Below are 23,949 nucleotides of genomic sequence, written 5' to 3'. Positions count from 1 at the left end.
CATTCTTTCAATTAATAAGCATTTATTTGCAAACTTTTCCCTTTTCAAAGTAATGATTTATATTCCCAAATTGCTAAGTTCATTTTTTTTGGTGATTCCTCTTCTAATTTCAGATACATACAAATTTACTGTTAATATTTCCCTTGCTTTCCATGATCTTTGTAATTTCCATTTTTCAGTGTTTTTGCCTTAGTCCATAAGGTGACTATGTAATATTTACCCTTCCCCCTGTTGCGTGGAACTAGGGATAAGTATATCATACATTCAGCTTTCTGTCATACTGCTTTTTTTTTTCTTTTGGTAAATGAAGAGTAGATTATTTTTGAACACTTTTATGGCTGTTGACAGTACAGACTTGTATCATATGCACATTGAAGTGATGCAAATGAACTCTAACAAAGGGAAGGTGTGAAGATACACACACACACACACACACACACACACACACACACACACACACACACAGAAAGGGCTGTGCTGACCCCTTAGCCAGACTCCATCCCGCAAGTCTGGTATTCTGGGAACCTCTCACCACACCCTCGTTAAAGACTCTTGGTGTTAAAGATGCGTGGTTTTCATGTTCTCTGGCACCTAAGTGTGTGCCAACTGCTTCATCTGGCACCCAGCCAAAGGAAGGGGCCATCTGTCCCTGGCTCAGAGACATGGAAGAATGACAAGGTCTCCAGCACGGCGCCTTCCTTAGGGACTCTTGAAGGCAGCTTTGACTCTATGGACCTTCCAACCTAGACCTGGCACAGGAAGCAGCTCCATTTAATGCTTTCCAGAGAGGTTCTTTGGCACTCACTGTGAGAGTAGAGCCTCTCACCAGTCACTGAGTACCCCAGGCACCCAGGTCAGCACAGATTTAATGGGGAAAGAGGAGCACTTCAAGGCTCACTATTGAACTTGCATGTGTTTACTGCATGTTTGTTTTATTTTTTATGTTTCCCCAAAAAGCACTTGGTAATTGCCTGGATAGGGAAGATGCAGTGAGGAGAAGAGTGCATGAAGGGTGCATTTGAAGGAAATCTGGGAACTGGCATGCCAGTGAGAGGGTGAGGCTGGGTTTGCAGATGTTGGAATTGGAATGAGAAGGGGAGGAGGGGGGATGGGGGGACATGTATGCAGAGCCACATTAGGGCCCCAAGGAGCAGAGAGTGACCCTGGGACCAGGACAAATAGATGCAGTAGAAAGATGGTAATGCCATCCCAGAGTTGTTGACGGCCAGGGCATTTGAGAAGAAAGCAGTGGGGTGCATGGGATATGGCCAGGATAGCCAGCAAAGAGGCTGGGAAGAGCACCTTTGGCAGGATTATTTCCTGGCACAGTTAGATAAGGAGGAGATAGGTAGGGAGGCAGTGAGCCTCCAGTGTAGAGCATCTGCTGGAGAGTTTCAGGAACCCAGATTAGAGAATTTGCAGTACCAGCTAGAGGAGGCACAGATTGCAGAATAAGGAGAGCCGGGGCAGCGTCCAGAAAAAGTGGTGCACTGGAGAGAAGGTATGTGAAAGAGTTAGGGGAAGGGATGGAGGGCAGAGGGAGAGAGGAGGAGAAACCATATCCCCCAAACATGGGCAAAGTGTGCTTATCACCACTGGGGATAAGAAAAGCCCACGTGGAGTATAGTCCCTGGACTTCTGCCCAACATCGAACATGGGTGTTCATTCAGAGGGGTGAAGAGGAGCCCTCAAAAACGCAAGCTGAGCAGCATCCCAGCTGGGCCTAGGGTGGGGCTCTGTCCTACAGGGATTCCTTAGAAATCCACCTTGGCCTCATTGCTGCCCCTGCACATGGTCAGTTCACAGATTGTCAGATACTCCTGGGTGTCATGGATGAGGGAGGGATGCAGTGGAAAGCAAGAAATGACAGGGCTTGCTCTGGGCCTTCCCTGCCTTCTAGGAACGTGTGGCCCAGTACAGAAGGTGGCAGGGTGCATGGGTAGAACTACCTGGGCATCTTGCCCTGGGGCTGATGCCTGGAGAAGCAGTCGGCTCTGTGGGAAGTAGTCGTTGGTACAGGTCTGGAGGTGAGGGCAGCAGGATGGGAGGAGAAGCAGTTTGAGGTCAGAGTTGTATGCGCCATGGATGTCCACATGTGTCTCCCTGGAGCCCTGAAACAGATGTACACCTGCCTTAACCACAGTTCTTCTCCTGGGATATTGGCCTATTTGGTCATGGAATTATTTTTCTGGACAAGCTATTATTCTTTCTTTTATTCAAACTGTGTGAGCTCCAAAAAAAAAGAGGCACCCAATTTGGATAAAACTTTAATTAAATCGAAACACCAATTAAAACATATCATCAATTAAAATAGAGCACTAATTAAAGTGCTCCTGAGAAGCAGCAGCCGATACAGTCCAGCGACCCGGGAGCACCAGCCTTTGTCACAGGGTGGCTGGAGGGCCGGCTGGACGTGCTGTTGGGGCTGGGGTTTAGGGATCAGGAAACTGTGGGCTGGCTTTGGGCCCTGGGAGCAGGACATCCCCCTTGCAGAGTCCTTCAATAGTTGGGGACCCTCTTGCTCTTGGCCCTGACGGCAGAGGGGCTCATGGCAGGTGCTAGCTGCAGGTGGAGCTGGCAGAGGCTGTCCTCGTGCGGCCCAGAGTGGGAAGGGCTGCAGGTCACACACAGGGCTTTGCAAGTACCATTTCTTCTTTTTTTTTTTTTGAGAGGGCATCTCTCATATTTATTGATCATATGGTTGTTAACAACAATAAAATTCTGTATAGGGGACTCAATGCACATTCATTAATCAACCCCAAGCCTAATTCTCAACAGTCTCCAGTCTTCTGAAGAAGCATAACAAACAAGTTCTTACATGGTGAACAAGTTCTTACATAGTGAATAAGTTCTTACATGGTGAACAGTGCAAGGGCAGTCATCACAGAAACTTTCGGTTTTTGCAGGTACCATTTCTGACAGTCACCTTGATTCACAACCGCATGGATGTTTGCGGATGTTGTTTTGCTTTCCCTTGGGGTGAGCCCTGGGGCTGTCCTTGGTTGTGTGGTTCTTAGACCACTGTGTGTGTCCCTGGACAGCACCTGGGGTGGGTTCTAAGCTCCCCAAACGTGACAGACCTGGCATTCATGACTTTGTGCCACCTGGGCTCCCCTACCTGTCTTCTCTCACCTTCCATGCCGGTGTGTACAAAGGCCCTACATTCGGCCACTCCAGTCTCCCAGCTAACTGGCAAACTGCTGGAAGTAATGATGTTTCTCTAAAGCTGTTCCTGGCCACCTACTCCTTAAGGCCCAGTTAGACATATCTTCCTGCTGTTCCTCTGTCTGTCTTTTGGCCTTGATCAGCCTGATTCACATCATATTGCAATTACTAACATGCACAGCCACCTCAATTCCTTTGCAGAAGTCAGGGTGTGAGTTATAGGTGGTATTCAGTTATATCTTTCTTGTGTTGTGGACTGCATGTTTTTTAAGAGTAGCGATTGGCCTTTACTTATTTTGTTATCATTCCTTCATTTGTGTGAGTACTTTAAGAATTTTGTATTTCACTCTTCTATGGAAGAGTTCTATTTTGGCAGAACATTATCTGTGTGTGAAAGAGCCCCTCCAGTCTCTGTCCCTCACTCCCCACCTGCAGAGGCTGGGACCTGTGTACTAGGTCTAAAACCAGCCTCCGCCTATCTGATGGGAGCTCATTGCAAGAGCAGGAGAGTTCTTAGGAGAAATCAATGACCTTACGTGCGCTTGTCTTTTAAACCCAGTGCTTGTAAGTGGCAGCAAGCTCCACCAGGAACAAAAGAAGGAAGAAATTAGGTAAAAGGAGAATCAATATTTGTGTTGGGCTTTTAAAGACTTAACAGTCTTTCACTATACTTGATTCTGGGGAATAGGGCTGTTACTCCAGGGCTTCTGGAGCAAGCCTTGCAAAAGAAACTCAGCAATTTTGAATTCACCTCAGAGCCTGGAAATAGAAGAACAAGGTGGGCGTCTCCTGCAAAGCATTGTTCCTTTTTCTCTAACATTGTGTCTTCTTACCCAGCTTCATATTTAAAGCAGAGACCAGGAAAGGCTGGCCTGCTGTGTTGATGTCCTGTGTGTCCAGCATCCTACACACACCCAGACTGCATCCCCCATTCTGGATCCACGGTGAAAGCAGATGTTACGGTGGGCAGCTTGTTTATATTCCATTTACACCACATACTAGTTTTCATTTGGGAGGCAGGTCATAGGGTAGTGGGGCCCTGGGACTGTGCTGTGGGCAGGCAGTGCCTCCCCTGGGGTCAGGAGGGAGGCTGTCTCATTGGAAAAATGCTTTTGGGAACGTGGCACATTCTGTCCTCTTCTAAGAACAGCAGAGGTGTCGGCCCAGCTGCATCCCCACGCCCCAGCCCTGGACCTTTTGATGTTTATCTGCCTTCACCTACCCCACCTCTGGTCCAGCTGTCGTTAGTTGCTTTTGTGTGAGGTTCTGTTTGCCTCCTTCCTTTTAACCCCCAGCTCTGTGCGTTGTGAGCCGTACTCTGCAATCCCACTGTCAGGAAAAGGCCCCCAAAGGCCTGGGCCCTTGTTCCCAGCTGTTAGGAAGGATCCTTGATTTCAGAAACCTGGCTGCCTGTTTTCTTCCCCGAGCTCCCGCTCTCTCACCTCTCCTCTGTGTGCATACCTTTGCACACACAGGCTCCTGCTTCTAACATCCCTGCCACTCTGCCCTCCTTTTCCTTTTCCGAAGCTTGTCTCAGGCCCTTACAGGTCCTCTCATTCTAGTTTGCTCTCTCTCCCTCTTCCCTCCTCCCTCTGTCTTTTTCTAATGGTTCTGTTTCTCCACCAAGCCATAGGCTCAGAGTGAAAAAGAGATCAGTGGACCGAAGGACAGACATTAATTATTTTCTCTCTCTGAATCTTTTTCCGGCTCTCTCTGCTTCTTTTTGATAAGATCCCACCATGGCTGAGAAAATGAGGGAGCAGTAGAAGGCACTTGGAAATAATGTGTCAGGAGGAAATGGTTTGTTCATTTCTTCAGGGTAGCAGATGTTTTCAGAATGCCCACTCACTGCCCACTCCACCACGCTGGCCAGAGGGGCCGTAAAGACAAACACCCAGCATGTCCTCCAGCAGCTCACCGTCATTGCCTGGGACACGCTGCAGACCTGGGGTCCCTTCGAGTGCCTCCAAGAAGTCAGAGAACTGAGATGAATGTTGGTGCATTTTCTGGGAAGAGTTTCTGCAGCTTTCCCAAGATTCTTGAAAAGGTTCAAGATCCAAGACCAGCTTTCAAATTTTCTGACCATGACCTATGGTAAAAATTACATATCTTGACTCTTACTCACACATCTGTGTATGCATGTCTGTGTGCATGTGTTTGTGCATGAGAGTGAGTGTACATGTGTGTTTCTGTGTATATCTGTATCTATATCTATATCTATATCCTCTCTGAAACAAAAGGTCCCCAAACAATACTTACCCTTTCTACATGCAAATCAATGTGGTGTTTTCCTCAAGAAATTTTTTATTGAGTTATAATTACCATACATTATATTAATTTCAGAGGTACCACATAATGATTTGATATTTGTATACAGTGCAAAATAATTACCACAATAAGTCTATTTACCATCCATCACCACTCAAAATTAACTTTTAGGGTTTCCTCTTGGCTGCTGTCAAGTATGCTCTATAATATCATTGACTATAGTCATCATGCTGTACATTACATCCTCATGACTTGCTCATTTTATAACTGGAAGTTTGTACCTCTTGATCCCCTTCACCCATTTTGCCCACTCTTCAGCCCCCTTCCCTTCTGGCAATCACCATTCTGTCCTGTATGTCTATGATTTTTTTGTTTTGTTTCTTTCTTTAGCTTTTTAGATCCCACATAGAAATGAAATTATATGGTATTTGTCTTTCTCTGTCTGATTTATTTCACTTGGCATAAATCCTTCAAGGTGCATCCATGTTGTCACAAGTGGCAAGCTTTCATTCTTTTTCACTGCTGACTAGTATTCCATCGTGTGTGTGTGTGTGTGTGTGTGTGTGTGTGTGTGTGTGTGTGTGTGTGTGTGTGTGTGTGTCTTTATCTTCTTTATCCATTCATCCACCACCAGTGGGCACTTAGGTTTGTTTCCATATCTTGGCTATTATAAATAATGCTGAAATGAGCAAAGGTATAATATATCTTTCTAAATTAGTGTTTTCTTTTTCTTCACTAAAGACTCAGAAGTGGAATTGCTGGATTGTACGGTGTTTCTATTTTTAATTTTTTGAGGAACCTCCCTACTGTTTTTTTCATAGTGGCTGTACTGATTTACATTCCTGCAAGGGTTCCCTTTTCTCCACACTCTCACCAATACTTGCTGTTTCTTGCCTTTTTGATAATAGCCATTCAGTCAGGTGTGAGGTGATATCTCATTATGGTTTTGATTTGTGTTTTCCTAATGATTAGAGATATTGAGCATCTTTTCATGTGCCAGTTGGCCATCTGTATGTCTTCTTTGAAAAATTTTCTATTCAAATCCTCTGCTCATTTTTAAATTGTATTGTGTCTTTTTTTGCCATTGAATTTTAGGGGACTTTAGTATAAATATTAATCTCTTACTGGATATATGATTTGCAAACATTTTCTCCCATTCAGTAAGTTATCTTTTCCTTTTGTTGATGGTTTCTTTTGTTGCACAGCTTTTTAGTTTGATGTAGCCCCACTTTTTGCTTTAATAGTCTTTGCTTTTGGAGTTTGTTTATTTTTGCTTTAATAGTCTTTGCTTTTGGAGTTTAGATTCAAAAAATCATCACCAAAACTGATGTCAAATACCTTACTGCCCATGTTTTCTTTTGGGAGTTTTATGGTTTCAGGTCTTGCATTCAAGGCTTTAATATGTTTTGGATTAATTTTTGCACATGGTATAAGATAGTGGACTAGTTTCATTCTTTTGCTTGTTGCTGACAGTTTATTGAAGATAATATCCTTTCCCCACTATATATTTTTGCATCTTTTATCATAAATTAATTGATAACATATGTATGGGTTTATTTCTGTATTCTCTATTCCATTGATCTATGTGTCTGTTTTTATGTCAATACCATACTCTTGATTCTTATAATTTTGTAATGTAATTTGAAATAAGGAGTGTAATGCTTCCAGCTTTTTCTTCTTTTTCAAGATTGCTTTGGCCATTCAGGGCATTTTGTGGTTCCTTACAAATTTTAGGACTGTTTATTCTATTTCTGAGAAATGTTGGATATTTGATAGAGATGGCATTGAATCTGTAGATTGTTTCAGTTAATACAGATATTTTAACAATATTCTTCCCATCCATGAGCATGGGATATCTTTCCATTTCTTTGTGTCTTTTTCAATTTATTTTATCAGTGACTTGTAGTTTTCTGTATACATGTGTTTAGCTCTTAGGTTAAATTTATTCCTAGGTATTTTGTTCTTTTTGATGCGATTGCAAATAGGACTGTTTTCTGACTTTCTCTTTCTGATAGTTCATTATTAGTGGATAGAAATGCAAATGATTTATGTATATTGATTTTGTACCCTGCCGCTTCACTGTATTTCTTCTTAGTTCTAACAGTTTTTTGGTGTAATCATTAGGGTGTTCAATATATAAATTACATAATCCACTAATAATGCCTGTTTTATTTCCTTTCCAATTTGATGTCTTTGCCTGGTTTTGGTATTAGAATGGTGCTGGCCTCGTAGAATGAGTTTGGGAGTATTCCCTCCTCTTCTACATTTTGGAAAACTTTAAGGAGAATGGGTATTAGGTCTTCGCTAAATGTTTGATAAAATTCAGCAGTGAAACCATCTGGTACTGGAATTTTGTTCTTAGGTAGTTTTTTGATTACCAATTCAATTTCCTTCCTGGTAATTGGTCTATTCCGATTTTCTGTTTCTTCCTGGGTCAGCCTTGGAAGGTTGTATTTTTCTAGAAAGTTGTCCATTTCTTATAGGTTATCCAGTTTGTTAGCATATAATTTTTTATAGTATTCTCTCACAATTCATTGTATTTCTGTGGTGTCCGTAGTGATTATTCCTTTCTCATTTCTGATTCTGTTTAAGAGTGTAGACTCTTTTTTCTTGATAAGTCTGGTTGGGGGTTTATCTATTTTGTTTATTTTCTCAAAGAACCAGCTCCTGCTTTTATTGATTCTTTCTATTACTTATTCTTCTCAATTTTATTTATTTCTGCTCTAATTTTTATTATGTCCCTCCTACTGACTTTAGGCCTCATTTGTGCTTCTTTTTCTAGTTTCATCAATTGTGAGTTTAGACTGTTCATATGGGATGGTTCTTCTTTCCTGAGGTAGGCCTGTATTGCAATATATTTTCTCTTAGCACAGCCTCCACTGCATCCCACAGATTTTTGCAGTGTTGAATTATTGTTGTCATTTGTCTCCATATATTGCTTGATCTCTCTTTTTATTTGGTCTTGATCCATTTATTATTTAGGAGCATGTTATTAAGCCTCCATGTGTTTGTGGGCTTTTTCATTTTCTTTGTGTAATTCATTTCTAGTTTAATACCTTTGTGGTCTGAGAAGCTGGTTGGTACAATTTCAATCTTTTTGAATTTAGTGAGGCTCTTTTTGTGGCCTAGTATATGATCTATTCTTGAAAATGTTCCATATGCACTTGAGAAGAATGCAAATTCTGTTGCTTTTGGATGGAGTGTTCTGTAGATGTCTGTTAGGTCCATCTGTTCTAATACATTGTTCAGTGCCTCTGTCTCCTTATTTTCTGTCTGGTTGATCTGTCCTTTGGAGTGAGTGGTGTGAAGTCTCCTAAAATGAATGCATTGCATTCTATTTCCCCCTTTAATTCTGTTAGTATTTGTTTCACATATGTAGGTGATCCTGTGTTGGGTGCATAGATATTTATAATAGTTATATCCTCTTGTTGGACTGACCCCTTTATCATTATGTAATGTCCTTCTTTGTCTCTTGTTACTTTCTTTGTTTTGAAGTCTACTTTGTCTGATACAAGTACTGCAACTCCTGCTTTTTTCTCCCTATTAGTTGTATGAAATATCTTTTTCCATCCCTTTACTTTCAGTCTGTGTATGTCTTTGGGTTTGAAGTGAGTCTCTTGTAGGCAGCATATAGATGGGTCTTGTTTTTTTATCCATTCAATGACTCTGTATCTTTTGATTGGTGCATTCAAATCATTTACATTTAGGATGATTATCGGTAGTTATGTACTTATTGCCATTGCAGGCTTTACATTCGTGGTTACCAAAGGTTCAAGGGTAATTCCCTTACTATCTAACAGGCTAACTTAACTCACTTTGTATGCTATTACAAACACAACCTAAAGGCTCTTTTTTTTCCTCCTCCATTCTTTATATATTGGGTATCATATTCTGTACTCTTTGTCTATCCCTTGATTGACTTTGGGGGTAGTTGGTTTGATTTTGCATCTGCTTAGTAATTAATTATTCTACTTTCTTTGCTGTGGTTTTATTTCCCTGGTGACAGCCATTTAGCCTTAGGAGCACTTCCATCTATAGCAGTCCCTCCAAAATACACTGTAGAGGTGGTTTGTGGGAGGTAAATTCTCTCAGCTTTTGCTCCTCTGAAAATTGTTTAATCCCTCCTTCAAATTTAAATGATAATCTTGCCAGGTAGAGTATTCTTGGTTTGAGGCCCTTCTGTTTCATTGTATTAAATACATCATGCCACTCCCTTCTGGCCTGTAAGGTTTCTGTTAAGAAGTCTGATGATAGCCTGATGGGTTTTCCTTTGTATGTGATCTTTTTTCTCTCTCTGCTTTTAAAAGTCTGTCCTTGCCCTTGATCTTTGCCATTTTAATTATTATATGTCTTGGTGTTGTCTTCCTTGGGACCCTTGTGTTGGAAGATCTGTGCACCTCCATGGCCTGAGACACTATCTCCTTCCCCTGATTGGGGGACTTTTCAGCAACTACCTCCTCAAAGACACTTTCTATCCCTTTTTCTCTCTCTTCTTCTTCTGGTACCCCTATAATGCGAATATTGTTCCATTTGGATTGGTCACACAGTTCTCTGAATATTCTTTTATTCCTAGAGATCATTTTTGCTCTCTGTGCCTCAGTTTCCTTGTATTCCTCTTCTCTAATTTCTATTCCATTTACCATTTCTTCTGCTACATCTAATCTGCTTTTAAATCCCTCCATTGTATGTTTTATTTCAGATATAGAATTTCTTAATGGTTGAATCTCCATCCTAAATTCATCCCTGAGTTCTTGAATATTTTTCTGTACCTCCATTAGCATGTTTATGATTTTTATTTTGAACTCTTTTTCAGGGAAATTGGTGACTTCAGTTTCACTTGGGCCTTTTTCTGTTATTTGTGAGATTTTGGTTAGAACCATGTTCCTTTGACGTTTCATATTTGTATGTGGTGCCCTCTAGTGCCCAGAATCTCTAGTCTCTGGAGCTGCTCAGCTCCTGGAGTGATGTTGGGGGTCGCAGAGGAGCGGCACTGGTGCCTGGTGGGAGGAAAGAGCTGTTTCCTGCTTCCCGGCTTCTGTGCCTATCTCCACTGTCAGAACCAGTGGACCAAGCACACAGTATAAGCCTCTGTGCTTTGTGATTGTAGCTGCCATAGACGGGGCCTCCCTCTGGCTGCCCTGAACACCAGGGCACAGACTGCTGGTTTGTGAGCTAGTGCTGGCAAGCCAGGAGGAAGGCACAGCAGGCTGCGTATGACAGTGTGTGGCTTTGGACTGAGTAGCCAGCCAGGAGGATGGAGCACCTGAAGCTCCTAAAAGTTCCCAACCTGTTGGACAGAGCATGCCCAGACAATCTTGTCCACCTATCCCTTCTCCTGAGCCGCAAAGTCCATGCAATCCCTTCCCCTTCAGCAGCCCTCTCACTGCTAGGAAGCCTCTCAGAGAGTCTGCCTTTCCTTTGTCCCAGAGCAGCCAGACGTGGATCCCTTTCCTCCACAAGTGGCTGGAATCTCAGTCTCTCCAAGTATTCTGCCTGTCTCAGCTTTCCAACCCCACTAATTTCCAGAGCACCATGCAATGTAGGTTTGTACTCCCAAAGCACATCTCCAGTGCTGGGCGTTCAGCAGTCCTGGGCTTCCACCCCCTCCCCACTCCATTTCTCTTCCTCCAGCAGGTGAGCTGGGGTGGGGGAAGGGCTTGGGTCCCGCTGAATCAAGGCTTTGGTACGTTGTGAGATCTGCTCTGTTCTCCAGGCGTATGCAGTCTGGTGCTGCCTCCTTTCCTGTTGCACTTTTAGGATTAGTTGTATGAACTAGATTTTCATATTATATGTGGTTTTTTGAGGAGTTCTTTGTCTCACCTGTCATGCCACCATCTTTCAACCCCCTCTGGCTCAGGCTCTTTCTCCCTTTCCAATTTGAATGTCTTGTGTTTCTTTCTCTTGCCTAGTTGCTTCTGAGTAGGACTTGCAGTACTATGGTGAATAAACATGGTGAGAATGGGCATCTGTCTTGTTCCTGATCTTAGGAGAAAAACTTTCAGCTTTCCAACATTGACTATGATGTTAGTTGTGGGCTTAGCATAATGGTCTTTATTATGTAGGAGTATGCATCCTCTATATCTACTTTGTTGAGAATTTTTATCATAAGTGGATGTTGAATTTTGTCAAGTATTTTTTCTGCATCTATTGAGATGGTCATATTTTATCCTTCATTTTGTTAATGAGGTGTATCACATTGATTGATTTGCAAATACTGAACCATCCTTGCATCTCTGGACTAAGTCCCACTTGGTCAAGTTATATAATCCTTTTATTGTATTATTGAATTCAGTTTGCTAATATTTTGTTGAGGAGCTTTGAATTTATGTTCATCAGGGATATTGGCCTGTAATTTTCTTTTTTTTTTGTGATGACCTTTTCTAGTTTTGGTATCAGAGTGATACTGGCCTTGTGAAATGAGTTTGGAACTCACAACTGAGTTCCTTTTTCTTCAGTTTCCTAGAAGAGTTTGAGGAAGATATTTAATCTTCTTAGAATGTTTGGTAGAACTCAACACTGAAGCCATTTGGTCCTGGACTTTTCTTTGTTGGGAGGTTTTGATTACTGATTCAATCTGTTTAGGTTTTCTATTTCTTTCTGATTCAATCTTGTAAGATTGTATGATTCTAATAATTTATTCATTTCTGCTAGGTTTTTCATTTTGTTGGCATATAATTGTTCATAGTAGTCTCATGTCCTTTGTATTTCAGTGGTACCAGTTGTAACTTGTATTTCATTTCTGACTCTATTTATTTGTGCCTTTCCTCTTTTTTTTGTTGGTGAAATCTTTCCTAGCTAAAGGTTTGTCAATTTTGCTTATCATTTCAGAGAACCAGCTCTTAGTTTCATTAATCTTTTCTGTTGTCTTTTTAGTCTGTATTTCATTTATTTCTTCTCAGATCTTTGTTATTTCTTTCCTTCTACTAACTTTGGGTTACATTTGTTCTTCTTTCTCTAGTTCCATTAGATGTAAAGTTACATTATTTGAGATTTTTCTTGTTCTTTGATGTAGGTATGTATTGCTGTGAACTTTCCTCTTAAAACCACTTTTGCTTCATTCCGTAGATTTTGGTATGTTGTTTTTCATTTTCATTTGTATTTTTTGATTTTTTCCTTTGATTTCTTTATTGACTGTTCATTAGCATGTTGTTTATCTCCATGTATGTGTGATTTTTTCCAATTTTATTCTTGTAATTGATTTTAAATTTATACCATTGAGGTCAGAAAAGATGTGTGATACAATTTTAATCTTCTTAAACTTATTGAGACTTCTTTTGTGGCCTGACATGTGATCTATCTTGGAAAATGTTTCATGTGTGCTTGAAAAGAATGTGTATTCTTCTGTTTTTAGATGGAGTATTCTGTTAAGTTCATCTGGTCTAATGTGTTGTTTTAGGTATTTTCTTACTGATTTTATGTCTGTATACTCTATCTGTTGATGTCAGTTGGGTGTAAAAGCCCCTAGCTGTTATTGTATTGCTGTCAATTTCTCCCTTTGGGTCTGTTAATATTTGCTTTATATATTTAGGTGCTCCTATGTGGATGCACATATATTTAGAAATGTTATATCTTCCTGTTGGATTGATCCCTTTATCCTTATGCAGTGCCCTATGTATTTATAAATGTTATATCATCCAGATGGATTGACCCTCTTTATCTTTTATTACAGTCTTTGTGTTAAACCCTATTTTATCTGATATGAGTATGGCTACACCAGCTTTCTTTTCATTTCCATTTGCATATAGTATCTTTTTCCATCCCTTCACTTTCAGTCTATGTATGTCCTTACATTTGAAGTGAGTCTCTTGTAGGCAGCATACAGATAAGTCTTTTTTTTCTTTTGTCCATTCAGCCATTCTGTTTTTTTGATTGGATAATTTAGTTTATATACAGTTAAATTAGTTATCGATAGGTATGTACTTATTGCCATTTTGTTAATTGTTTTCTGGTTGTTTTTGTACTTCTTCTCTGTTCCTTTTTTTATTCTCTTGCTCTCTTGTGATATAGTGACTTTCTTTAGTGTTATGCTTAGGTCCCATTTCATTTTCTTTAGTGTTCCTACTATAAGTTTTTCCTCTGTAGTTACTATGAGGTCCAGATATATAGCATCCTATGTATATAACAGTCTATTTTTAAGTTGATAGCAACTTAAAGTTGAATAAATTCCAAACTCTACATATTTACTGCCTGTGCCCCATTTGATGTTTTTGATGTCACCTTGTACAGCTTTTTATTTTCATGTATTCCTTAACTAATTATTGCAGTTTTAGTTAGTTTTATTACTTGTTTCTTTTAACCTTCATACCAGCTTTATAAGTGATTAATCTAATACCTTTACTGTGTATTTACCTTTGCCAGTGAGATTTTTTTACTTTCATGTGTTTTCACTTATTAGTGCCTGCTCTTTTTAGCTTAAAGAAGTCTCTTTAACATTTCTATAAGGTTAGTTTAGTGGTGATGAATGCAGCCTTTGCTTGTCTGGAAAACTGTTTCTCTCTCCTTCAATTCTGAATGATAACCTTGCCAGATAGAGTATTATAGACTGCAAGTTTTTTTTTCCTTTCTGCACTTTGAATATGTCATGCGACTCCCTTCTTGCTCATACAAGTTTCTACTGAAACATCTGCTGATAGTCTTGTGGGGTTTACCCTTTACATAGTAAATTGTTTTTTCTCTTGCTGCTTTCAAAATTCCCCCTTTATCTTTAACTTTTGGCATTTTATAATATGTTTTGGTGTGGATCTCTTTGGGTTCATTTAACTGGAAACTCTCTGGGCTTCTTGTATCTAGATGTCTGTTTCCTCAGGTTAGGGTAGTTTTTGGTTATTATTTTTTTTCAAATAAGTTTTCTGCCCTTTTCTCTCTCTTTCCTCCTTCTGGAATCTCTATAATATAAATGCTATTCTGTTTGATGTTGTCCCATTTGTCTTTTAGGCTATCTTCACTTAAAAAATTTTTTTTTTCTTTTTGCTGCTCTCTGTGGGTGATTTCCACTAGCCTGTCTTCCAGGTTGCTGATCCATTCTTCTTTTTCATTAAATCTGCTGCTGATCCCCTCTACTGTATTTTTTCCATTTAGTTATTGTATTCTTCAGCTATGCAACTTCTGTATGTATTTTCTTTTATTTTCCATCTCTTTGTTGAAGTTCTCATTGTGTTCATCAAGTTTGGTGAGCATCTTTAAGATCATTATTTTGAATTCTCTATCAGGTAGATTAGTTACCTCTGTTTCATTAAGGTCTTTTTTCCTGAGGTTTCATCTTGTTCTTTTGTTTGGAACACATTCCTGTGTTTCATCATTTTGCTTGACTCTCTGTTTGTTTCTGTGTATTAGGCAGAACAACTACATCTTAGTTTTGAAGGAGTGGCTCTGTGCAGGTGATGAATTTTATTTTTCCACCTGGCCCTAGCTCTTGGTTGTGTCTTGAACTTTTGTGATTGTCTAAACTGCCTGATTTATTCTTGACATGCACCCTGTTATTGCGGGTATGCCAAGACCTGTCAGTGTTCCAAGGGGAAGAATCTCATTTAGCACCTAGTTTCAAGCTGATGGGAAGCCAGACCCTTAGGCAGCAGCTTTTAAAGTATGCAAATATATACAGTCCTGTGGGGCTTCAGCTGTAAACCCTGCTGATCTGTAGACCAGGAGATCTGGAGGTCTCTCCTGGTGACATTTGCAATAATTGAGGCTCCAGATGAGTGTATAAGTCTCTTTCTGGGAGGGTTCATTGAACTGTAGTGAGGCCAGGGTGCTGTGTGAGGATGCTGTCTCCCTGCTTATGTTCCTGAGAGGATCTCTGTGGTCTCTAGATATGTGGAACTATGGAAGTTCCTCAGGCTGAAGCTCCAGGACAAGTAAGTGGGCCTTTTTCACAGGAGGGCATGGGGTGCATTTTGGTCTTCTGTTTGTGTGATGTTCTGTGGGTTCTCCCAAGAACTGTCTTTCTAATTGTTACAGTCCCTTGGAGCCCAGGAACACAAGTCTCCTTGGCCATCAGGGCCTGATGATCAAGAGGAAACCCCTGTGAGGACTGTGAATGCCTGCTGGCTTGGGCTAGGCAGCTGGAGAGCATAGGAGCCGGGGCCTGCTTTCCAGTTTCAGCAACACAATGGGCAAATGCCTTGTCTTTGCATGCCCCCAGCTTTAGCAAGAGAGAAGGAGGATGACGTGACTGCTTATGCTTGTTGACCTTAGCCAGGGAGTGGATGGGTACCTCAATTGCTCACCCCTGCCAGCCTTGCAAGGCAGCAGGGGCTTCTGTGTCTGCTGGCACCTGCCTGTGCTATCAGGGTAGATGTAGAGAGTAAAAATGGCATCCACCAGTGCCTCTCTCTCCAGGAAGAGTCCCCACAGTTCTCTACCCCTTCAGCAGATGCTTTAAGATTAGCAAATGAATCTTCTTCACATATAATGTAGGTGTTTTTCAAACTGCTGCTTTTGTATAGGGTCCCAGGGTAATGTGGTATTTTCTATTTTCTTCTTCTTGATTCTATTATAAGCTGTCCTATTCTGTTTCATTAAAAATACTGATTGCAACCCACAGAATTGATTTCATGACCCAGTAATGAGTCACAACCTGTACTTTGGAAAACACTGATCTAAAGGAAAATGTTAAGAATCACTGATCTTGGAACTCCCATACATCACTAGTGGGGTGTAAATTAGCACATTCTTAATGAAGGCCTTTTGGCAATACCTATTAAAATTACAAATATATACCCATTGACCCTGATGGTCCATTTCTAGAAATTTATCTTACAGATATTCTTGTGTAATATGTTGTTAAAGATAATTCTTTGCTCTATTTATAATAGCAAGAGATTGGAAACTACCCAAATGTCCATCAGACGGGACTGGTTGAATAACTAATGGAATTTCCACACAATGGAAAAATACTCTGTAGCTGTTTTTTTAAAACAAAGGATGCTCTCATTGACTTGAGTTGGAAAAATTGCCAATATGTGTTGAGTCAAAAAAGCAAGATGCAAAGCAGAGTATTAATATGGTATCATGAATAAAAAAGGGAATAGTAAACGCTATACTCATACTTGCTCATATTGGGTTGAACTGTGTGAAACGACCATTTTTAAAGGTCAAAATGGTTGAATAATATTGATGATTTCACGAAGTTCAAGGTACTGTATGCATATAGGAAGGATAAGGTAAGAAAGTGTTACCCGAGAAGAGTGGGAGGAGACTTGTCACTGGGACCTGTTTAAATAAGGGATCTCTGAGATGGTTAATGGGAAGGGAATGGGGGTCATTCTGTGCTAACACAGAACCTAGGGCAGCCTTATGTCCAGGTGGAGGGTGAGCAGAGGCTGCCTACCCTGTCCTCATGCCCGAGTCCCAGGCAAGACCAGCCACATGCAGTGGGTAAGAGGTCAGGACAGAGTGGACCAGAAGCTGGAGAATGCCTCTGTCTCCATCCTTTATCCTTCCCTCTTCCTAGAAATCAAATGTGGTAGGTACAGCAAGATTGAATTAGAAATTTAAATTTTTCAAAATCTTAAGTTTGAATGCAATTGCATGTGGCAAAGAATGTGCCAAAAGTTCAGGAAAAAACAGAAATAAAATCAATGAATCGCTGAAGTAGTAATTAGTAAAAGTGTATTGTGCACACACCAGTCACCCAGTTTGCAAACTGGGAGCACTCAAACCAAGACATGAAATGAGGCTCAGGGGTGCGCTATTAGAAAGCAGCTTATATAGTGTGAGAGGAGTGACTGTTTATTCTTCACAGTGATTGGTTGCAATATTAGAATATTCTTAAATGGAAGGGAATTGGTTAGTGGTTACCTCATTTCAATTTTAGGGAACAATTTAAGTGTCATTTATGAGTTTCAAAGGCATAAGTACAAGTGACCCAGGTCGTCAGCCTTGCTTGTCTTGCAAAATAAGCTACAGTAAGCTTTGCTTGTATGACTAAACTGGTTTTGTCTGCCCAGGGAATTTTCAAGTCTGGTCTCTGGTTTTGATTTTAACAGTAGCATCACCCAAGGAATGTCGATTGCTGTGTGCTAGATCAAGTAGGGCTTTTGACTTCTCCGGGCTGGACTGGCGAGGCCCCAGGATTCAGAAAAGATACCCACAGGCAGGAACCAATTCTCTCATGCCCAGTACCTGCTGCCTGTTGTCCAGCCTCTCAAGCTCTGTGAGGTTCCTAGGATCCTAGGGTCATGTGCACAGATGCCTTGAGGGGTGAGCCACTGCTGGGGTTGGGGTGGGGGCAGAGTGAAGAACAGAGGTAGGACCTGCTATGTTCACTCCAAAGCCCAAGCCGGGGCAGATCCCTGGGTGCGTGGCAGGGTGTTCAGCTAGGTCCTGGCAACATTTACTCAGGCAACATTACTCATTCACCGCTCTGGAGAGCTTGATCTCAGCACTGCAGACTTGGAAATTTGTTTTTATCAGCATGAGTAGGACAGATCCATCTCTCGAGGCAGTCACATGCCCCAGGCTCCCCAGAAACTCCTGTGGACCCTCCCTGTGCATCTGTTACCCTGGGAGCAGAGCTGCCAAGGGGAACAGATACTCAGGCTTCCTGGCCAGTACACCTTCTCCCTCAGGCAATTCCAAAGAGACAGCATAAGAAGGCCTTTGGCAGGCAGGAATCTCAGCCATTCAGGCCAGCGTGGGCTGTGGAACACCAGCCCTGGTATGTCAGTAGATACCTGGAGGATGATCCCTTCTACTGAGAATGGGAAATGTGTGGATATGTATTGAGGTTGGGAGGCAGTTGCTGGGAAGGCCATAACTTAATCGCCTCTGAGAAGTTTCTCTTTATTTTCTTGGTGTGACCAGCCTCCCTTGAAGGGCACTTACTTCTCTTCATTAGTCTTTTCTTCATACCTTTAATTCAGTTGATTCTAGGTAGACAGAAGTCTTTAGTTTTCCTCTGAAAACACCATGTGTTGATGTCTTTCCAGGTTATGTGTGTATAGATGGATGGGTGGATATATTTTGGCAGGAGGGGATCTTATGCTCCTTGTCACATTCTGCCTATATTTTTCCCCACAACCCATTGCTTATGTAACAGAAACAGCATTGGACAGTGGTCAGTAAAGACAGTGGTGGGACCCCACTGAGTTTCTATGAAATTATCAGGAAGTGCTGGGCAGACGGAGTAGAGAGCAGCTGGGCAGGGGCCAGGTAGGAAGCTGCTGCAGAAGCTCCAGTGGGCAGCCCACGGGCCTGGACTGGGAGAAGTAGGCAGGTGAAAGGCAGTGGAAGATGCCAGCGGCCCTGGTAAGTAGGAAACAGCAGGCTTCGGAAGCTGACTTGGTGTCAGACGTAAGAAGACAGACATGCCATGATTCTAGCTTTATGCCTGGTGGGTGGGAAGCGTAACGGAGAAGGCCTGGGGAAAAGATGCTCAATTAGCTCAGGATTGGACATTCAGATGTGGCTTGGTGATGGGGATGGACAATCCCACTCTCTGTCTCCCCTGTCTCTGATTCTCTGCCCCTGGTAGTTAATTTCAAACTTAGGACTGAGTTCAAGGATTTGGTCTGAACTTCATAGAAGCCAGATGGTGACTCACTCACATGAAGGAATGGATGAAATTCTCTAAGATGGAGCATAGAGGAAGCAGATGACCCAAGACCAAATCTTGGGGAATACTGACTGGGGCATGTATACCATGCCTCTTCTCACTGGGTCCTGTGCCGAGAGTGATGGGAGGGAGGTGAGTGGAGAGAAGCCTGGGCTTTGGGCTTCCGAGGGAAATGCTGCGGGCTGTGCATGTTGAAGTCCCCTTGCTCTGGACTCTGGCACCAATGGTCCCTTCAGCTTGAAGTGCAAGTGGAGCTGGGGGCACTGGGAGATAATTGGAACCAGCCGGGCATGCGCCCTGAGGACAGAAAGACCTTATCTCTATAAAATTCAGGAAGATTGGAAGGAGGGATTCCGCAGCAGTCAGGGGAGAAGACTAGGGTTAGATGAGTCATTGATTGATGTGTTCAGGTTTAACGAAAAGATATCAAATTGTACTTAAGTGCTTATCTTTCTTTGCCTTATTCTTAAATTATGTATCAGATTTTTAAATGTGGACGTGATTAATGAGACTTAGGATCTCTGGCTTGGCTGTTTCAACAAAGAGTTATATTTTTACTTTAAAAGCATAACTGAGAAGAGACGCTTACCATTTCTCATCCATTAATCACCCCTGTGTGAAGCTCTGCTGTTTGGACTCCAAGGCCATATGCAAAGGTATTGCCCCCTGGGTGGTAATTCGCCCTCAGTACAGGGTAGAGTACTTTGGAGAAAATGAACTGCCTCCTGAGCACTGCAACTGTACTGTGCAATGAAGGTTGCAAGGAATGCAGAGGTTCTGTGTTTCCCTAAGGAGGGACACAAATGTAGAGGGGGAGGTGGGGGACAGGAAGCACAGTGTTGATGCCGGGGCAGGGGGTTGTCTGAACCTCTGGACACAACAGGGAGAAGTCAGTCTTTGAAGGGAGAAAGTATCATGGAGGGTTTGAGATGGTGAAATACAGAGTATAAGCCTGACTTGCACAACTGATGTCAGTACACATTTATTGAGCATCCACTATGTGTCAGGTTCTTGGGATACAAATTGGAATAAGGCATTCTTGGCTTCAAGTTGTTTACCAAATAGTGGGGAAAATGGACAGGTCAACAGTTGGATGTGATATGCTCTTGGTGTATTCAGTTATACATTGTATAAGGTATGGAACCCAACCTCCTCATGGGAAAAAGTGAATCCACAGACCAGGCCTGCTGTTAACACTGTACCCACAGCCATCATGTACCACTGAACAGCCAGTTGGTGCATTTGAGGCCATGGCCCTCCAGGGTTTGATGAACTTTCACCAGAGGAATGATTATGTGGGTTCAGATCTTGCCTCTGCCTCTTAATGAGTTTTGTGGCCTTGAGAAAATACTTAGTATCTCCATGCCTCAGTTTCCTAGTGTTGGTACTTACTTCACAGGGCTGTTGGAAAGATTAGATGTGTTACATAGTATTAGCTTTGATGATGGAGAAGGAGAAGGAGAAGTCATCTAGAAAGCAGGACTAGAGAGAGTTTGTGGAAGAGAAAAAGCTAGGCAGGTGATAGAAAGCCCAACCCAACATGACTTATGCAAATGAAATTTATTGACTTTCCCAGTGAACCAGGAAGGTCAAACAGTGCCATGGAGCTGGTTTCTCTTCCCCGCTTGGCCACTCCCTGTGGGTTGATGCCATCTCACAGTCTGTGTATGACCTCGCCAAGATGGCTGCAGGCAGCTGCTGGGACTGCAGCGTCCCAGGTTGCATTCAAGTGGAGAATGATAGCAAGTCTTTGTTCTACTCCTAGGAAGAGCCCTTGGATGGATGTTGGGAGGGTTAAGCCTGTGCCTGACCTTGAACTACTCACTGAAGTCAGCTGAGTGCTTGGGGGCCATTCTGTTCTCACCATCTACGTACCCTCTACAATATTCACCTCTGGCTTCTTTTAATGGAGCAAGAAATCCAGGAGTCTACCCTGTCCAGAAAGTAGACAGTTTTTTTTTTAGCAACTGCATTAGTTGTGTCTTCCCAAAACACTCAATCTAGTGTTGCAGAAGCAACAGCTTTCTTTTCACATTCATACTTCATAGGCTTATTAATATTTAATGAATATAACTGGCAAGCAGGTGTGGGGACAAACACAGCAGATTGCATGAGCATTCTACCTAACTCATGAGACACCAGAGCAAGAGGCTTCTTGAGCTGTCATAGAGCTGTGGGCATTGGTCTGTGCATTGACAAAGCAAATTGAGAGAGTAGGTAGAGCAGGCAAGTCAGATAGGGTCATTAAAGAGGGTTTCCACTGCCCAAGTTTGCTCTCGGATGCCTGGCATAAATGAGTCCAGTTGCAGTAGACATTGAGAGACTGAGCTGGGCCCATAGGGGATGGGCAAGAGGCCTCCTGAGGAGAGCCAACAGTCCAGAGGAAGAGTTCAGTCCACATGAGTCTAGGGGCATTTGATCTGAGAAAGGAAGATGCCCAGGGCGGAGTTCACTGGGGTGGGGTGGGAATATTAAGAGAGCATGGTCCCTGCCTGCCCACTCTAAGTGTATTCCAGCAGGGTTTGGGAAAGAGAAGAGGACACCATCCCCTGGCCCCAGGTAGCAGAGCAAAGCAGGGGGTAGCCCCAACTCACAAACAGGAGTGGTCTTCTTGGGTCACCTGAGGACTGTTCAGAAGGGGCTGCACCCAGGAAGTCCAGGAGGGCACTGACCTTTTTGCACAGGACCCAGGCAGTCACAACACATTTTGAATCTCCCTGGATTCAAAATCTCAGACAGAGACTGGCATCATCTAATCCTGCCCAGCACTGCCCGATAGCACCTGCACTGTGCGGGGACATTGCAGCCCCAGAAACCCCGGGCATACGCAGAGCAGATTTCAGGAGTCTCATCAGTAAGGTGGGGAGAGGGATACCTACCTGAAGTTTAAAGGAAGTGAGAATCACCATGTTCCCAGTACAGAGGAAGTGCTTAGTAAGTATCAGCATCCTTTAGCCATGTCTTCCTGGTTTCCAGCTGTGGAAACTGAAACTCACAGAAGTTAAACAACTTGCCACGTTTCTTCGGAATGAAAATGGCAGAGCAGGGTCCGGAAGCTCCCTCTTTTCCTCCCAACCTGAGCTTGGTTCGTTCACCAGGCAGGTTGCTGCCTGTCTACTAGCTCTGACGTGCCTCCTGTGCCTGGGATAGGTGGCCTGTGACCCTGCACCGTGGGTTCCTGCGTGGTGAGAAAGGCCTCAGCTTAGTAACACAGCAGAGAGTAGAAAAGCATAGGCCAGAGGGAGGCTAGAGAAATAGATGGTTACTAAAACAATATTGGATAACAGCCCTTTAAACCAGCTGCAGCTCAGGGAACGACTGCAGCCAGGTAATGACTACAACTCCGGGCCTGACAGGGAGGCCATAGCTTATTTATACTATCACTGCTGCTCTCTTACTGTTATTGCACATGCTCCCCTGGGTCTAGTCAGGTGGGTACCTTTCATAGTCTGAACAACAAATGAGTCAGTTTGGCCATTTCTCTGGGTTTGAGATTGGCCAGTTGAGGGAGTGAGGAATTCAGCAGCGAGGTCCCCAGATGCTGGCAGTGGGCAGAGAGAGGTGGTAAGCTCTGGAATTCTCAGAGTCCTTTGTTCAAAATGGATTCAGTTGCCAGGGATAAATCAAGTACATGTGGGGCTCTTGGTCATGGTTTATCATTTATGATCATTATTATTAGTGCCTTTATTGTGTGCATGGTACTTTGGGCTCCCTAGGTGATCTCAACCAATCTCTGTATTTAAATACTATCCAAACACTGATGCTTCCAAAATTTATTTCAGCCCAGTCTCTGCACTCCTGAAACACCAAATTCCCCTTTGTCCCTGGCTGTCTCCCCTAGGATGTCTGATAGGCTCCTCAGCCATAGCATGGCCAAAACAGAACTGCTCTTCCACCAGTCTTTACACCACAGTAAATGGCATTTTGATCTACCTGGTTGTCAGAGCCCCAAAGCCTGGGTCCCCTTTAATCCTTCCTTTTCCCTCGTGGCCCTCCTGCAGCCTACCCACAGACCCGCTAGCTCTCCTGACAGAGTGCCTCCTGGATCTGTCCACTCCCCTCTACCTCCAGCACCTGGCCCAAGCCCCCATCATCTTCTGCCTTCCAACCAACAGGCATCCCTGCTTCCAGGTCCCTCTTACCCATTCTAAGTCTGGTTATCCCCTCTCCAGAGCAAAACCTACCCCTGTCCTCCCATTGTACCTAGCATAAAGCCCCAGCCGTGTGCCATGGCACCACATCCCCATGTGCTCTGCCCCTTGCCCACCTTTGTAACCTTGTCTCCTACCCCTCAGTACTCTCCAGGCTCCACTGACCTTTCTGGCCCTTTAACACCTCTGTACTCCGTTCTGTCTCAGGGCCTTTGCAGTTGCTAGTCCCTCTTCCTGGAATGGTTCCCTCAGGGCTTCCCAGGACTGGCCCCTTCTCAGCAGTCAGGTTCCGTTAAATACTATCTTCACAGAGAGGCCTTCCAGGCCCATCTTAGTTAAATAATATCCCCTGCTCCTCCTTATCATGTCATCTTGCTTTACATATATATGGCACTTGTAATTATTGGAAATTATCTTATTTATTTGTTTATACACACTGGGGTGTAGATTTTACCAGAGCAGGAACCATTTGTGTGTGAGTTCTGCTATGAACAGGGCCTAGCACAGTGCCTGGGACATAGTAGGCACTCAGTAAATATTTGCTGAGTGAATTCATAAACAAGTGGTCTTCTAATTTCAATAGTAACGTAGAAGAGTAGGTTTTGTTTGCTTAATTTTAAGGCAAGTTGAAGTTCAAAGATCTGTATCTTGCCTAATGTCATCCAAGCTTGTAAGTGGTAGAGACGAAGTTCAAAACCAGTTTTGTCTTCATCCAACACTCTTCTCTAAAACCATGCTACCTTTTTTCCAAGACAAACCTACTCAGGTGCTGCTCTCAAAACAGAGTGTTTGGGGATCTCCCAGGAAAGT

The 23,949-nt window shown here is 42.8% G+C and overlaps 1 protein-coding gene across 1 annotated transcript in view; it reads left to right on the top strand.

Annotated features, from left to right (window-relative positions):
* Nucleotides 1–23,949, top strand: part of EPHB1 (EPH receptor B1) — a 447,427-nt gene that overhangs the window by 61,315 nt on the left and 362,163 nt on the right. The gene's annotated exons all lie outside the window — the stretch shown is intronic.

The sequence above is a fragment of the Manis pentadactyla genome, chromosome 1, assembly GCF_030020395.1.
Source record: "Manis pentadactyla isolate mManPen7 chromosome 1, mManPen7.hap1, whole genome shotgun sequence".
NCBI classification, from domain to species: domain Eukaryota; kingdom Metazoa; phylum Chordata; class Mammalia; order Pholidota; family Manidae; genus Manis; species Manis pentadactyla.
This window is presented reverse-complemented; position numbering and strand designations above follow the sequence as displayed.